The sequence below is a fragment of the Lepidochelys olivacea genome (genome assembly GCF_965140295.1).
Source record: "Lepidochelys olivacea isolate rLepOli2 genome assembly, chromosome: 6".
In the NCBI taxonomy this organism is placed as follows: domain Eukaryota; kingdom Metazoa; phylum Chordata; order Testudines; family Cheloniidae; genus Lepidochelys; species Lepidochelys olivacea.
The window spans coordinates 4,346,040-4,363,055 of NC_140416.1; the positions used below are offsets into that span (position 1 = coordinate 4,346,040).

Here is a 17,016-nt window from a genome sequence, read left to right on the forward strand (position 1 = left end):
TGTGGGGGATTGGAAGCACAGTTTGTGACTGGTTGGGGAGTTTAACTTCAGTGTTACCCACCAGTCTGGGGAGTATCTGCTCTCCCCTTTGCAGCCTGCCCTGACATTGGCATTTCCAGTGAGGGGTTCCCCTTGCACTGCTGGTCACACCCCGTTTGGACTGTACCAGTTAGTCACCATGCCTTTTGGTTTCTGTGCGGCCGCAGCCACATTTCAGTGACTTACGGACAGGCTGCTGCAATCTCACCACCTATATGCAGCAGCCTACATAGACAATATAGTTGTAGACAGCCTCATGTGGGAAGAACATCTCCAACACCTCACAACCATCTTGCAAGCTATAGGGGAAGCCGGGCACACCATCAACCTAGTCAAGTGCCATCTTGGGCAGCGAGAGGTAACATAGTTGGGGTACAGTGTGGGCCGAGGTACCCTACACCCCCAGTTGGATAAAGTACAAGCCTTAGGGGACTGCCCGGCCCCTATGACAAAAAGGCCGGTAAGCCAAGTCTTGGGCCTAGCAGGATACTATTTCTACTTTGTGCCAAACCTAGCAACGCTCATGTCACCCTTACCCGACCTAAAAAAGAGCTTCCAGCTTCACAAGATACAGTAGTCAGCAGAGTGTGAGAGAGCTTTCCTGGAACTGAAGGATCGACTAACTAGGGATCCCATCCTATTCCACCTAGACTTTGACAGAGCCTTCATATTACAGACTGACGTGTCAGAAATGGGATTGGGAGCAGTGTTTTCTCAAGAAGCTGAGGGAGAGGAGCATCCAGTTCTTTATTTGAGCAGGAAGTTGTTTCCCTGAGAGCAGAAGTATTCAACGATAGAAAAGGAGGTGTTGGTGGTGAAGTAGGCAATCAATGCACTTAGGTATCATCTACTGGGGAACCCCTTCCATTTGGTCACTGACCACATGCAACTTCGATTGCTTAACATTATGAAGGACATCAATGCCCGGGTCATGAGGTGGTAACTTTCACTGCAGCCCTACGATTTTCAAGTTGGCCACCGACCCGGTAAGGCCCATGCAAATGGCACACTTCTTTTCCCGAGTGGGCAGTAAAAACCCAGAAGAGAGACCACAACCAGATTCCCTCTTAAAGAGAGGTGTGCATGACGGGGCGCAGTGGTTGCCCTTGTAAGAACCATGACAAGTGCTATGTAAGTGAACTTAGCCAGTATGCCATGGTACCAACTCTTATTGTGAATTTAGAGTTACATGGTGTCTTTGTAAAGTCCAATAGGATCTCCTTATTCCTGGCTTTAAAATCCTGAAATTTCCCATATTAGAAATAATCGCTGTCTCCCATTACTTGAAATGAGATTGATGCCAAACTGCCCTGGGATGAGACGACTATCATTCACTACAGGCTTTGCATGTGGAAGTAAGGCTGCCCCAAATAGAGATGGCTGCCATCTCCCACAGTTTTCCATTATACTGAAGCCAGGGTGCCCTCAGAGACAATGGCCACTTTCTGGACTCTGTGGTTAATGGCTGGAGAAGTAACTCTGAGGAACTGGGAGGAACGTGGGAAGCAGGAGACATCCTCATGAGGAGAAGAGGCTATTCAGAGAGGTTGGGGGGGAGGACTGAGGAGATCTCAGGGAAATAGGGGGTGAAAGAGGGAAAATGTGAGGGGTAAGATACTGTAAGGGCAGGGGAGAGGGTGGGAAAATGTGGGGGCAAGTGAATGCAAGGTGGCACTGGGGACAGAAGCCTCTGGGGGCAATGGGAGGAGCGTGGAGTGGAGGAGGGGACTTAGTGGGGCAGGGAGGGGAAGGGGATAGGATAGGGGTAAGGGAGAGAGATGAAGAGGCACAAAATGGCAGCTTCACCCTTGCAGGGGTTAGGAGTAGATAAGGGGAGTCATCTTCAAGCAGATAGGGGGGAAGTCTGCAGTTTGCATATTTGTTTAGTGTTGAATTTGACCCTAAGGCACTCCACAGACTAAAGCAGGAGGCAGCTTTCCCCTAAAGGCTCACAAACCAGACAAGAAATTTACAAACCGTGAAGTATAGTATAATTATAGTTTTACTCTTGTGATATTTAGGCCAATCTCATGTGTATTTGGTTTTTGAAGGTCCTAATGGATCATTTTTGTAAACTTAAGTGAAGCATGTTGGGTGAAATTCTGGCTCCACTGAAGTCAGTGACAAATTCCTGTTGGAGGAGAGAGGTTCTTCAACAGCCACCCAATAGGAGAAGTGGGGGGAAACAACCTAACTAGTTTGAAGATGGAGCTTGAAAAGTTTATGAATGAAATGATGTCATGGGGTTGCCTATGACAGCAGGGACTGAATTCGATGACCGAGGAGATTCCTTCAAGTCCTACGTTCTATTGACTTCAAAGGCACCAGAATTTCACCCACTGAATTTAGGTACAGTGCAAAAATTATGAGAGGAAATACCGTAAAGTCCTTCTGTCTCCTCCAGCTCCAGGACCGGCTCAATGAACCCTTCTTGCTCCAGCTTTAAGACATCTTTCTGCCTTGACTTTGGAGCTCTCTGTGTCGCTGAATCTTGCCCCTGATTTAAACCATCTGATAGTGAAATTAAAGAAAATAAATTATCGGTACTTCATCAATAATTGACTTTCTCACTAGACACAAACACATGTATTTTCTTCCCCGTTTGTGTGAATACAAACAAACTGAAAATGTGGAAGGATCACTGCTAATTTCTTTGTAATAATCTGAGAAGTGCAATGTATAAGATGGAGTCCTCAGCTATTTGTAGGGAATTTTACTATGAAATCCTGGGCCATATGTGAAATAGATGAAGATGCAAAAATGCAACCTTTACTTCTGCAAAAATATATTAAGTGTTGGGTTTGTTTGTGGGGGTTTTATTATTGTTTTGGTTTCACTCAAATAATTTTAAAAGCAGCTGAAGATTGCAGGTGAAAATTTCTTAGGAGGCTTTTCTATTCCTCACTGAGGCCCAATATCCAGGTTAATTTAGAAAAAAGAGGTGTTAAATAATAACAGTTATAACCAAAAGAAAAAAAAATGTTTTTGTCATACGGTAGAATGAAATGTCTTCTAAATTCAGAGGTGCTTTCGTATTTATAGGACTACTGAATGTCACACAGGTTACACGTTGCTATTTTACTGGGACGTTCTGCAAGCTTCATACACTTTTGACTTTGTGCAACTGTACAAGTACATAGTGAAATCAGGATAGACCGTTTTGTTTGGTTTTTGCTTGAGTTTATTTTATTTCTTTTTTCCCTGGGGAAAAAAAAAGCACTGGGTGATATTTTCATTCCTGCTCTGGACACTTTATGCTGGGTAAAAGGGCCAGAGGAATGGTTCCAGCGGGGGGAGAATCCCCTCTATACAGGAAGTGATGCTTTGCCACTGTTAAAAAAAAATTACAACTGTTTCTCTGAGAAGGTCTAACAGCTCCATACTTTAGAACAGGGACTTGACATTTGGAGCAAGGGGGCCTTTCGTTGTCTCTCAGAAAATTCTTCCAGAACTACCCAATTTATACGCCTCTGAAAATAACTCTTGGCACATGCTCAGTAGAGGCTTGTTAGAAGCTGGCAGCCAAAATCTAAGATTCCATCCTCACTGAGCATGATCCATCCCCACACAGCTCCAAGTTAACCTTAGTGAATGTGCTCCATCCCTGAAATTCTCTGTGCCAACCGCACTGAGCATGATCTGCCTGCAAAGAACTCACAGAGTATCCTCTCGCCCAGGGCTTGAGGCTGACAAAAACTTTCCCTGCAATTGCTCCTTGCAGTTGCTGGTGGCCACCGTGGCATCGGGCATTGAACTGCTAGCAGGGTGAGTGTCTGCTGTGGTCTCAAAGCTCCCCCTGCTGGCACCCTGGCAGTGAGGATGAAAGCCTGATTCCACTGTAGATGGGGTGAGAAGCAGAACAGGGACTGGGGCAGCTGGAGGATATTAATGGAATGTGGCAGAACGCAGTGTAATGGGAATCAGAGGCAGAATGGTGTAGGCGCCCCCGGTATCCGTCCCCTTTCTACCACCCCACCCAAAAAAACCTCATCCTCTTATACCCACAAGCTGCCTGTGATGGCCCCGATTTCCATGAGTTGCTTCAGGCTCCCAGCATTGCCGATAGTGCACCCGTCACAGTTCCTGGGAGTGAGGAGTAGAGCCCCAAACCAAATGAGAAGAGTCCCGCTTACCTACAGATCCTTTGCTTTTTCTACGGAATGGGGAACATGGAAAGCATCCTTTTTTCTTCTTCCTTTTCCATTTTTCTTTGGGCTCTAGTGTCTCCTTAGCTAATAAAGAAGAACAGATTAAAAGAGTATTCAGCGGTTACCCTTGTAATAGGCATGATAAGTGAGATGTAAGTGAACTTGGCCAGTATACCATGTTGCCAACTCACATTGTGAATTTAGAGTTACATGGTGTCTTTTAAAAGTCCAATAGGATCTCCTTATTCCTGGCTTAAAAATCCTGAAATTTCCCATATTAGAAATGATTGCTGTCTCCCATTACTTTAAATGAGATTGACACCAAAATGTCCTCAGACGAGACGATTATCATTTACCACAGGCTTTGTGTTGGGTAAAATGTCCAGAGGAGCGTTTCCAGCTGGGATAGAATCCCCTCTACACAAGAACTGATGACAGCCGCAGGACCAAGGGTGCGGTCTGAATCCCTAGGGTAGGAGGCATACCCGGGGTGGAGCTGCAGGCAATCAAAACATATCAGGGATGGACCCACAAAACGTAGCTCTGCAGAGATTGTGGGAAGTCCTGCTGCTCACAGGCAGTCAGGACAGGCTGCTATTACTTAGAAAGCCCCTGCATTGGAAGATGTTTTGGCCCCAGAGTAGCCCACAATCAGGAGTTTGTAAAGGTGGTTTAAAGCCATCTTGTCCTCCTCTTCATGGACTGCAAATAAAGGGCAGCACGGAATCTAAACCCATATGATCAGTGTTACTATTTAATATTATTAATCATGTTTATTACATCAGTAAGAAGGGCCTAAGGCAGGGGTAATCAATAGGCAGACCGCAGGCCAAATCCAGACTGCCAGATGCTTTTGAATGGAACCCCAAATCTTTTTATTTTCTTCTTCTTATAATTTTTTTATTATTATTTCCTCTGGAGTCTGGACCTTGACTATACCTTGACCAACAAATTTGGACCGTGACAAAAAAATAATTGACTATCCCTGGCCTAACGTCTAACCGGAAGAAGCCCCATTGTGCTAGCAGACAGTCCCTGCCCTGAAGAGCTTGTAATTTAACTAGCCCGGACATGCCAGCAGAGTGAACAGTGTAATGGCAGCAGACATCTTAGTTCCAAGATATATTTTTTGAGGGGGTATTTAGGAGGGGATCAATTAAATGTAAAGAAAAGGGCACAGGGTATGGGAGAGGCAGGTAGGAGGCAGGCGTGATACTGTGGTGAAGAGACTGGGAGGGAGGGTTGGAACAAACAGCCAATTAAGGGACTGCTGCACTAAGGTGAGGGGATAAAATTGGGCCCCGTCAAGGCTACCCCTCCCTCCAGTACCTGGACACAGAATGTGCCGTGGAAGTTAAGGTTAATATGAGAAGTTAAGGTTAATATGAGAATCTTAACTTGAGCATTTCTCGACTTTATTAAAAATTGTAACCTTCATAATACATTAATGTAATCTGTGTGTACACGTAGTGATGATAATTGTGAGACAAGTTATAGAGGGAGCTAGTAACAAACCCTATATTTAGATTGCCTCACTATAAAAGATTCTCATGATTCCCTCTTCCCGCCACACACAATATCTAAGACCTCTATTGTTGGAATCAGAACAGAAAGATAGTCCCTGCCCCAAACAGCTGACAATCTAAACATAAGACAAGATAGTGCAGTAAGTACTTTAGCTTTCAGCCAAAAACTTTTTCTTTCTAATATGGACACATTTCTTTCTCAAACATATATACAATTACTGATAGCTCAGAATTATACTGGATGAAGATCATGACAGGCAATGATAGACTTACCCCATTCGTACCTTTTACAAAAGACCAGGTCTATTCTTTTGATTGAAATGTTCCAACTGGAAAGTTTGGTTTGGATATAATCAAACTTTTTTTTTTTTTTTGAAACTCAAAAGCCACTCCTGGAAAACACTAGTGAGTAAGGAAACAATTACAAGGGTACTATGAAAGGAGGTTTATTCATTGATGATAGTCCTTTAACTATATCTTAAAAATACCTTTTAATATTTTATTTATATGCTAGTTTATATCATATTTGGGGAGGTGTCAAGGTTCCTTCCCCACTCTGAACTCTAGAGTACAGATGTGGGGACCTGCATGAAAACCTCCTAAGCTTACTTTTACCAGCTTAGGTTAAAACTTCCCCAAGGTACAAAATTATTTTACCCTTGGATTTCCACTGCCACCACCAAACTTTATCTGGGTTTCCTGGGAAAACGTAGTTTGGACACGTCTTTTCCCCCCAAAATCCTCCCAACCCTTGCACACCACTTCCTGGGGAAGGTTTGGTAAAAATCCTCACCAATGTGCATAGGTGACCACAGACCCAAAGCCTTGGATCTCAGAACAATGAAAAAGCATTCAGTTTCCTTACAAGAAGACTTTTAATAGAAGTAAAGGAATCACCTCTGTAAACTCAGGATGGTAGAAACCTTGCAGGGTAATTAAATTCAAAACATAGAGAATCCCTCTAGGCAAAACCTTAAGTTACAAAAAAGACACACAGACAGGAATAGTCATTCTATTCAGCACAGCTCTTTTCTCAGCCATTTCAAGAAATCATAATCTAACACATACCTAGCTAGATTACTTACTAAAAGTTCTATGACTCCATTCCTGTTGTGTCCCCGGCAAAAGCAGCATACAGACAGACACAGACCCTTTGTTTTTCTCCCTCCTCCCAGGTTTTGAAAGTATCTTGTCTCCTCATTGGTCATTTTGGTCTGGTGCCAGCGAGGTTACCTTTAGCTTCTTCACCCTTTACAGGTGAGAGGATTATTCCTCTGGCCAGGAGGGATTTTAAAGGGGTTTACCCTTCCCTTTATATTTGTGACAACTATTCATCGAAAGAAAGAAAGAAAGAAATTAGTAGTCCTTACATATCCTGCTTTCGTTGTATGTGTCCGTCTTCCATAGATCATAAGGTCTTTGTATTGTTAAGGAAAAGTTAGCACATGTGACTCCATTTTGGTTTGGGGCCCACCATTGTCTAAAAGCAAGCCCATCATGCACCAGGAGGAGTGTTCCTTAGACACTGCATCCCTGTGAAAATCCTCCTCCTTGTCTCCAGCCTGCCTTGACTCCCAGTATCTGATTTTTGTCAGTCTCTAACTCCGTATCTCCTGGCCTGTGATGTGAGGCCTCCCATCCTGATAATAAAAGTTCCTGATGCATGGCCTTCGGACCATGCTGTGTAATTAACATACTGGTTTAGCACGAGGAATGCACCAAGCAGGGATAGGTGGTAGATAAGAAAAGGGTTTGTTTATTGGCTAAGGTTTCTGATACACGAGGGCAATATGCTTTGCTAAAAAGTATATAACCTTTTGTATAATCTGTATTCGGGGTCCCCTCCTGGCTAGCAGGGGGTCACCACGCTCGAGCGTAATAAACTTGGTGTTTTGTGGGAACTCTGCAGTTGTGGACTTTGTTTATGTGCCTCAGCCTAGATTCGAACTGTGCGTGACCTATCAGATATAATTCGTAACAGCTTTTGTGTGCGTGTCCTACCAGGTGTAATTCGCAGCATTTGTGTGCGTGTCCTACCAGGTATAATTCGCAGCATTTGTGTGCATGTCCTACCAGGTGTAATTCGCAGCATTTGTGTGCGTATCCTATCAGGTATAATTCGTAACAGTTTTAGGGAGTGTCCTTACTCTTTCTGTTTTGTAAAGCACACACGACTGGTACTGAACAGATAAATAATGGATACATCACCAAAAAACAAACCAAAACCAAAACAAAACCCACCTTTGTCATAAAGGTTGGTCTCCTCAGTAAAGTAAGCCATAAAAATTAGGACCAAGGCTACGAAGTCAAGTACTCTCAAGTTAGGAAATACCAGAATGAGCATTGCCCATGAAACATTAACTCTGCAATAAATGAGGCAGGGATCCTGCAGACAACAGACTCCTTCAAAACACAGCCACAGAGCAAAGAATTCTGTGCACTGAATAAGGCAGGGGTCAAGAGGGAAAAAAATAACATGGGATCATGTAATTAACGTCTGCATCATTGGGCAAAGGCACAAGAGGACTGAATTAAGGGTGCCACGGCAACACTTATTTGGACATTTGCTAACCTGAGAATGCTAAACTTCTTAACCTTTTAATCCTTTTTAAATCCTTGACTTTGTATTTCCTAATTATTTGATGGTTTAATTTATTGATGAAAGCTAACCTAAGAAGCGTTAAATGAAGGGGTTTTGGTTTCTTAATTTCCTTCGTTTTTGAATAGAAAGAACATCTACTATATATGTGCTGTTTAAACAATGAAGCTCTTACTCATCTATTGTTTTCAGTATATATTTTATTGCCATTCTTATCTTTGTGAAGGTCCCTTTTCACCACTCAGTGCTGTGTTGATCAGAGTATAGAAAGAAATTAAATTAAACTGTATTAAAATAAAACTCATTTTATGCAACTTCAGTATCAGTTGAAGTTCTTAGCTCTAATCCTCAATTTGTAAGAAGCAGATAAACAATATCCAAGTAAAAGAGCAGGAATTTTGCATCTTATTTTCACTGAGCCTTTACTAAGGAAAGTAGCAAACAATTGCTCTTTGAAAAGAAACACTGTACAGTACCACAGTACAAACCCAAATGAGCCCAGCAGGAGACTGTCCTGCTTATCCAAATCTGGTCCTGTTTCATTATAAACTTCCTATCTGTGATGATGTTCTGATAAGAAGGGGGCAATCAGTTGTCAAAGGTAGCTATTGCCAATGCAGCCAGGGGCTAGTCATTCTCCCCAGGTGTGACAAGGAGCTGGAGGCAGGGAGTGCTGAGTGGTGGATTATCTCTGATGTCACAATGCTACTGCTCAGGCAGCACCCGTGGGCAGCAAATGTGCACTGTGGGGGGGGGGGGGGGAAATAGGCTTTCCCAGTGCTCCCGTTTCCCCAGATTTCCTAAAGAAACCTACAACATAACACCGAATGCACATTAGTGATTGTTCCACACACATGCTCATTAGTACCTGAAATTTGATTCAAATTCCCGATGGCACGTTTAGAAACCAGTGTTCCAAAACAAGGAGAGACCTTGTAAAACAGAAAATTTGGATGCTCTGATGTATTTGTGGTTGTGTTAAAATTGAATACTGCGACTTTAAATTTTGGGCACGGTTCCTGGACCTACTTGCATGCTAAGCAGCTCAGTGGGGGTGTAGCAGCAGTCAGTCAGCAGGTACCCAGTGAATTGTGCCTCTCTGTTATAGGCAGAAGCTTACATTCTCTCCTTCTGATTTTGGGGTTCTTGTGTGTTTTTGTTCTGGTCTTAAGAAACAAATTAGCGAGACATTGCAAACTTCCAGCAAGAATCATTTATGTTTTTCTCTAACTTCTCTGCTTGTGTGCCAGAAAACCTAAAAGACACAATCTCATAAAAAAATGAAATAGAATTCTGCAGCCAAAAGTCCTAACTTCCCCCATACTAATTTCCCCCTACTCTTACTGACACCTTCTGGTCAACTGTTTGAAATGGGCCACCCTCATTGGCACGACAAAAGTGACTTTTCCTCCTCTGGTATCCTACTCTTAACTGAATTGTCTCGTTGGAACATGTCCATCTCAATGATATTTCGTTTGCTGGGAGTCCCAACCAAAATGGGATCGTGGGGGAGTTCAGAGGTTGTTGTAGGGGGGTTACAGCATTGCCACGCTCACTTCTGTGCTGCCTTCAGACCTGGGCTCTGAGGGCAGCAGCCAAGAATGTTTCTGAAGTGAGAGGAGGTTCTAAGATGTGCGGAGGGGTCCCTGCTGCTGAGAGCACCTCAGCTGGGGGCTCCTACCTACTAGTCCCCTGGCAAATTAATGCAAGGACCAATTTGGGGGCATCCAGAAAAATGGACCCCTGAGCCCCAGAAGGAACTGCAAGGGATGCCCTGAGCCCCAGCTGCAGATGCCGGGCAGACACCCAGAGTGCTCAGGGCAGTGGGGAGGGGCATGAAAGTCCTGAGCTCAGCACCCCAGCCTTGGCTGCAGCCACGGGGGTCAGAAGCCCCTAGCCCAGACACCCAGAGACGTGGCTGGAGCAGAAGTCGCCAAGGCCAAACCCCTGAGCCCAACGCTGGGCTGATGCAGTGCACTCACTTCTGCATGCCTCTGGTGCACCTGACATCCCCAGCCCAGCAGACAAACAGCTAGGAGGCCCCTACTGGGTTCTCCTGGCTGGAGGGATCCCAGCAGGACAGAGAGATCGGATTTCATGGGGCAGGGCTAATTTGATCTTGCCAAGAAAGGCAAAACGAGAACCAACAGCTGTCAGTTGAAGCCAGAGAAATTCAGATGAGAAGTAAGGCACACATTTTTGACAGTGAGGGAGACTAACCACTGGAACAAACAGAAAAGGAGGACTTGTGGCACCTTAGAGACTAACACATTTATTTGAGCATAAGCATTTGTGAACTACAGCTCACTTCATCAGATGCATGCAGTGGAAAATACAGTGGGGAGATTTCATATACACAGAGAACATGAAACAATGGGTGTTAGCATACACACTGTAATGAGAGTGATCAGGTAAGGTGAGCTATTACCAGCAGGAGAGAGGGAAAAAAACAAAAAATAAAAAACCTTTTGTAGTGATAATCAAGGCGGGCCATTTCCAGCGGTTGACAAGACCGTCTGAGGAACAGCGGGTGGTGGCGGGGGGATAAACATGGGGAAATAGTTTTACTTTGTGGAATGACCCATCCACTCCCAGGCTATATTCAAGCCTAAATTAATTGTATCCAGTTTGCAAATTAATTCCAATTCAGCAGTCTCTCACTGGAGTCTGTTTTTGAAGTTTTTTTGTTGAAGACTTGCCACTTTTAGGTCTGTAATCGAGTGACCAAAGAGATGGAAGTGTTCTTCAACCAGTTTTTGAATGTTATAATTCTTGACATCTGATTTGTGTCCATTTATTCTTTTACATAGAGACTGTCCAGTTTGGCCAATGTACATGGCAGAGGGGCATTGCTGGCACATGATGGCATATATCACCTTGGTAGATGTGCAAGCGAACGAGCCTCTGATAATGTGGCTGATGTGATTAGGCCCTATGATGGTGTCCCCTGGATAGATATGTGGACACAGTTGGCAACGGGCTTTGTTGCAAGGATAGGTTCCTGGGTTAGTGGTTCTGTGGTGTGGTGTGTAGTTGCTGGTGAGTATTTGCTTCAGGTTGTGGGCCTGTCTGTAAGCAAGGACTGGCCTGTCTCCCAAGATCTGTGAGAGTGATGGGTCATTCTTAAAGATAGGTTGTAGATCCTTGATGATGCGTTGGAGAGGTTTTAGTTGGGGGCTGAAGGTGATGCCTAGTGGCGTTCTGTTATTTTCTTTGTTGGGCCTGTCCTGTAGTAGGTGAATTCTGGGTACTCTTCTGGCTCTGTCAATCTGTTTCTTCACTTCAGCAGGTGGGTACTGTAGTTGTAAGAATGCTTGATAGAGATCTTGTAGGTGTTTGCCTTTGTGTGAGGGGTTGGAGCAAATGCAGTTGTATCATAGAGCTTGGCTGTAGACAATGGATTGTGTGGTGTGGTCTGGATGAAAGCTGGAGGCATGTAGGTAAGCATGGCGGTCAGTAGGTTTCCGGTATAGGGTGGTGTTTATGTGACCATCCCTTCTTAGCACCATAGTGTCCAGGAAGTAGATCTCTTGTGCGGACTGGTCCAGGCTGAGGTTGATGGTGGGATGGAAATTGTTGAAATCATGGTGGAATTCCTAAAGGGCTTCTTTTCCATGGGTCCAGATGATGAAGATGTCATTAGTGTAGCGCAAGTAGAGTAGGGGCATTAGGGGACGAGAGCTGAGGAAGCGTTGTTCTAAGTCAGCCATAAAAAATGTTGGCATACTGTCGGGCCATGCGGATACCCATGGCAGTGCCGCTGATTTGAAGGTATACATTGTCCCAAATGTGAAATAGTTATAGGTGAGGACAAAGTCACAAAGTTCAGCCACCAGGTTTGCCATGACATTATTGGTGATACTGTTCCTGATGGCTTGTAGTCCATCTTTGTGTGGAATGTTGGTGTAGAGGGCTTCTACATCCATGGTGGCCAGGATGGCCTTTTCTGGAAGATCACCGATGGATTGTAGTTTCCCCAGAATGTCGGTGGTGTCTCGAAGATAGCTGGGAGTGCTGGTAGCGTAGGGCCTGGGGAAGGGGTGGATTCTCTGTTTCCTGGTATCCTCCCATCACAACTGGTTATCATTCTGGAAGGTGCCATGGCACCTTTTTGTGAATTACAAGCAATTGGGCTTAATATGGTGGTAAGCATGTGAAATGTCATAGCCAGTGAAATAGAGGCCGGATTAGGAGATCAAATAGTTTCACAACCGATGCCTCTATGAAAAACTCAGTGTGGGGTGAGGCATAGACTCTGCTGTTTTACTGGGTGGCCTGCTCGCTCCCCAGAATCAATAATGAGCAAGTGGGGTGATCCAGGGTGCAGCTGAAACATCCAACCGGGCTGGCCAGCGGCAGACATCAGGCCTGCAAGGGAAAGGTGAGTGTGGCAGTGACTTCACAAAGGCCTTTGGCAGGAACTCAGCCTATTGGGCAAAGATGATGAGGCGGGTGTGACCCCACAGAGCTCCCTTGACAACAGCCCGGCAGGACAGGGGTGCGGGGCAGGGGGAACCTCGGAGACCCCTGTAGCCTTGCTGCAGCAAGCCTCCATCTCGCGGTCTCTCAGTGGGGACCAAGAGACGGCTGGTGTGGAGGAGATTCTCGGGATTATTTTTATGACTGCATTGATTGTGTGGAAAGAAATCGTCATCTGTGTAGAAGGTAAGAAAAAATATAGGCTCTAAGTAGAAGATGGGGGACCCTATCCTAGCAGATTCAAAGGCATCCCCACCCTCCCAGTGAAAAAGTTTTTCCTAATATCCAAGCCTTCCACACTGCAACTTGAGATCATTGCTCCTTATTCTGTCATCTGCCAGCTCTGTGAATTTCATGAGAATCAATCTTTCATTAGGAAAATAATTCAAAAATACAAAGACAAAAAATGTGAATTGAAATCTATCCATCCTGATCTTCAGTGTCTGGGGGGTGTGGGCCTCGGAGGCCAGACTGAGACCCTCATTGGCTAGGGACACCCAGGAAGCCAGTAAAAAAATTCCAGTCCTCTTTGCAACCAAGCCTCCATAATCCAAGGAACACCTGAGGGCTGCGGGAGATAAAGGAGTGCTGAGAATGTCTAACTCATGATTGAAAATACAGAGATGTGTTATTGGCTTTGGATGGGGGACAAGTATCAAATCTGTTGGGGTTCTTGCCCCAAACAACAATCACCCATTGTCCTTTAGAGCACAAGGGCTCTCACACGCCTGACGTGCTCAAATCTCTTGCCTGCTAGGACTTAGAGAATTTTCTCCATCTCCATGATAGAGAGGGAAAGAGAAAAGAAGTGACCTCTCTTTGGTCACAAACCACGGTCATGCTGGAGCTAGAAAGAGAAGTATAAGAAAAACATTGTATGAAAATGTTTTGCATTTAAAACTGATTTCTTAAACAAAGGAAATTTGAAGTGTGGTTAGTGAACTAAAATGATACGTTCTGGTTTTCACGTGTTTCTAGATTTATGAACTAGTATATCCATCCCCTCACACCTAGTTTTTATCCATAGATTGAGGGAGGAGAAGAAGTTTGCCTGTTTTGTGAACTCTCAATGGCTTTCTTGAATTTCAACGAACGAGTCATTGGACTGAACTCTTTGAATAAACTGAAAAGAAGACAATAGTTTCTGCACCTTCCAAGGAAGCTATTGCTGTCCAAAGCTGGCTTAGCATTTCAGCTAACTTTGCTTCCAGGGCTTTAGCTATCATGTCAGTGGTGTGACTCTCTCAAAAACTTGGCAGTGAACATGTTCGATTTCATGTTATTTTTTCCTCTTCTCTTTAAATTATTGAAGAGATTTTCATAAATTTTGCCCTTAATTTAAAATAGATGATTTTTTTGGTCAAGCTGGGCCTTACAAATCTCTAAGGATGAAGATTCCACCACCTCCATAGGTCACACTCAGGGCCAGGGAGACTGGGAATAGAAGAAAATCACCAGTGAAAGCCAGGAGTCCAGATTCCCACCCCCCTGCCTCAGTCACAACAACAAGTCACACTCAGAGCCAGGGAGACTGGGAATCGAGTCCCGCTGGCACTTCCCAGCTCTGGAAGGGACTGTTCCTCTAGTGGTTAGTGCGGGAGCCTGGACAAAGGCTCCATCCCCGGCTCTATCCCTGACTCCCTCAACGACCCTGAGGCAGTGGCTTCTCCTGCCCAGGCCTCTGTTTCCCTCACTGGGGCTGGGGACACTCCCCTACAGCCCTTGGGTCATCACGCTTCAGGAATGTGCTTGAGGTACGAGGAGACCTGGAGATGGGAGGTGTGCTGCTGGCCATAGGTCAATGTTGTAAACCCCCGGTTGCTAGGCTGAGTTTATCCATCCCCTGACAATAAAACGTCATCTTGTTTTCACAGCCACTTTCGATCTGCAGGCTTCTACTCCCTGCTCTGCTGGCAGGGCATTGGGCAGCACCCTTTCCAGCCCACCTGGGTGCAGGAGATCAAGGAGGAGGGCAAGAGACTAGGCCTCGGTGAGTATCTGCCACCCAGCGCTTTCCCATCTAGAGCAAGTGAGTGGAGTTCTCCAGAGCCATCCCCAGTCTGGTGGGAATGGGCCAGCAAGAGGGCTCCCAGCCCTTCCCTTGCAGGAGATTGTTCCCCATGGGGGAACATTGGGAGCAGCCTGTGCTGTGAGCTGCTGCCAGTGGGTGTGGACGGCAGCCCCCATGCTCTGGGGTGGGGTGTGTGGTGAGGAGAAATTGCCTCAGCGGAGGGGAGGTGGATGGAGGAACAGGCAGGCACATTAATGAGAGGCTGCCTTGAACCCAGACTCATGGCTGCTCCCCACTCATTCCCAGGATGCAGCGGCTGAGGCGGATGCTGAGGAGGAAGGCCGGGCTGGTGGCTCCGGAGCCGGTAGGGAGCAGCGGCCGGCTTTCCCAGGAGGAGAGCAGCCCCTCTGTCCCCGCGGGCGGGGAAGAGGCCAGTGGCCAGGCGAGGAGGAGGAGCTCCCTGGCTTTCTGGAGGAGGAGGAAGACACCAGCTCCCTTAGCATGCCCTGAGGCCCCTTCTGGTCCCAAATGGAGGTGGCCCAGGGTGATGCTATGTAGGAGGGATCCAAGAAAGGGTGGGAGCCTGGGAAGGTGGCTCTGCAGCTTCCTTCACAGGAAGCGGAGGAGCCAGGAGCCGCAACCCAGTGCCCAACCGGAGCCATCCACCAGCCTGGCCACCGAGGAGCCCCCAGCCAGCCCAGAGCAGGAGCTGGGCGACTCTGGCACGGGGACCAGCAGCTCCTCCTTCTCCCGAGGGGCCAGCAGCCCCTCCGTGGGGTCTGAGAGCCCTGAGGCTGAAGTCTCCCTCTGTGCAGGTGAGGGGAGACCCACGGGACAGGGGGGAGGACAGGGGCAGCGGGGGACTAGTAACACCCTGTCAAGGTTTCTTCCCTACTCTGAACTTTACGGTACAGAGGTAGGGACCTGCATGAAAGACCCCTAAGCTTATTTTTACCAGCTTAGGTTAAAAAAACTTTCCCAAGGTATAAACTTTGCCTTGTCCTTGAACAGTCTTGGATTTTAAGAACAATGAAAAATTAATTAGGTGTTTAAAAGACGAATTTTAATTAAAGAAAAGAGAAAAGAATCACCAATATATAGTTAGGATGGTAATTACCTTACAAGGTAATTAGATTTAAAACAGAGAATTTCTTGAGGCAAAACCTTAAGTTACAAAAAGACACAAAAACAGGAATATACATTTCCTTCAAAGTTAGTAACAGCCCGTTTGTTGAGCCATTTATGAAACAGATTTGTTATTTGGTTTACATAAGCCACATTAGTTCAGGCCTTTTTTAAGGGTTTGAAATTTTACTTTGTAAGTTTTAGGTCTAACTTGAAATTGGCGATTTGGCTGTATTGCGCAACAAATGGCCTGTAATATCTGGCCAAACCTAAGAAGGATTGGACCAGTTTTGTTTTTTTTTACTTTGGGACAGGCCACTTTTGGACAGCATTCACTTTGGCCTGTAGGGGGTTGATAGTTTCTTGACCCTCCTGATGTTCAAGGTAAGCTACTCTGTTTAGGCCTATTTGACACTTTTTAGTCTTAACAGTTAGTTTTGCTTCCCTTATGCTCTTGAAGACTTTTTGTAGGTGTTCCAGGTGTTTTGCCCAGGATTCCAAAAATATGGCCACATCATCAAGGTCTGTGACTGCACATTTTTCCGATTCCGCTAGGAGACCATCTACAAGTTTTTGGAAGGTGGCGGGTGCATTCTGCAGCCTGAAAGAGAGCACATTAAATTCATACAGCCCGACATGTGTGATGAAGGCGGACATTTTCTTGGCGGATTTATTTAGCGGTACCTGCCAGTACCCCTGGGTTAAGTCCAAGATAGGGATGAACTGGGCCCGTCCCAGTTTCTTCACTAGTTTATTTGTTCGTGGCATTGGATAGTTGTTTGGGAGCGTTACAGCATTCAGCTTATGGTAGTCCATGCAAAAACGTATTTCCCCATTTGGGTTGGGAACTAGAACCACTGGAGATGCCCATGCACTGCCAGAGGGGCAAATTACACCCATTTGTAGCATATCCTGGATCTTCCATTCTATAGCAGTTTTAGCTTGAGGAGACACCCGGTAAGGTCGGGCTCTAATTGGGTGAGCATTACCTATGTCAATGGAGTTGTATGCCCGTTCAGTCAGTCCTGGGTGGCTGAGAACGTCGGCGTGTAGCTAGTGCACAGCTCCTTGATTTGCTGTCGCTGCATA

At 45.7% G+C, this 17,016-nt stretch overlaps 1 pseudogene across 1 annotated transcript in view; it reads right to left on the bottom strand.

Moving 5' to 3' along the window:
* The window catches only part of LOC311522640 (up-regulator of cell proliferation pseudogene), a 28,312-nt pseudogene extending 11,617 nt beyond the window's left edge, over window positions 1-16,695 (bottom strand). Inside the window, exons 1-2 of the transcript in view lie at window positions 16,612-16,695; window positions 15,456-15,609 (exon numbers count right to left, since the gene is read on the bottom strand). The product of the transcript in view is annotated as an up-regulator of cell proliferation pseudogene (transcript). The remainder of the gene's footprint in view (window positions 1-15,455; window positions 15,610-16,611) is intronic.
* Between the last annotated feature and the right edge of the window lie 321 nt (window positions 16,696-17,016).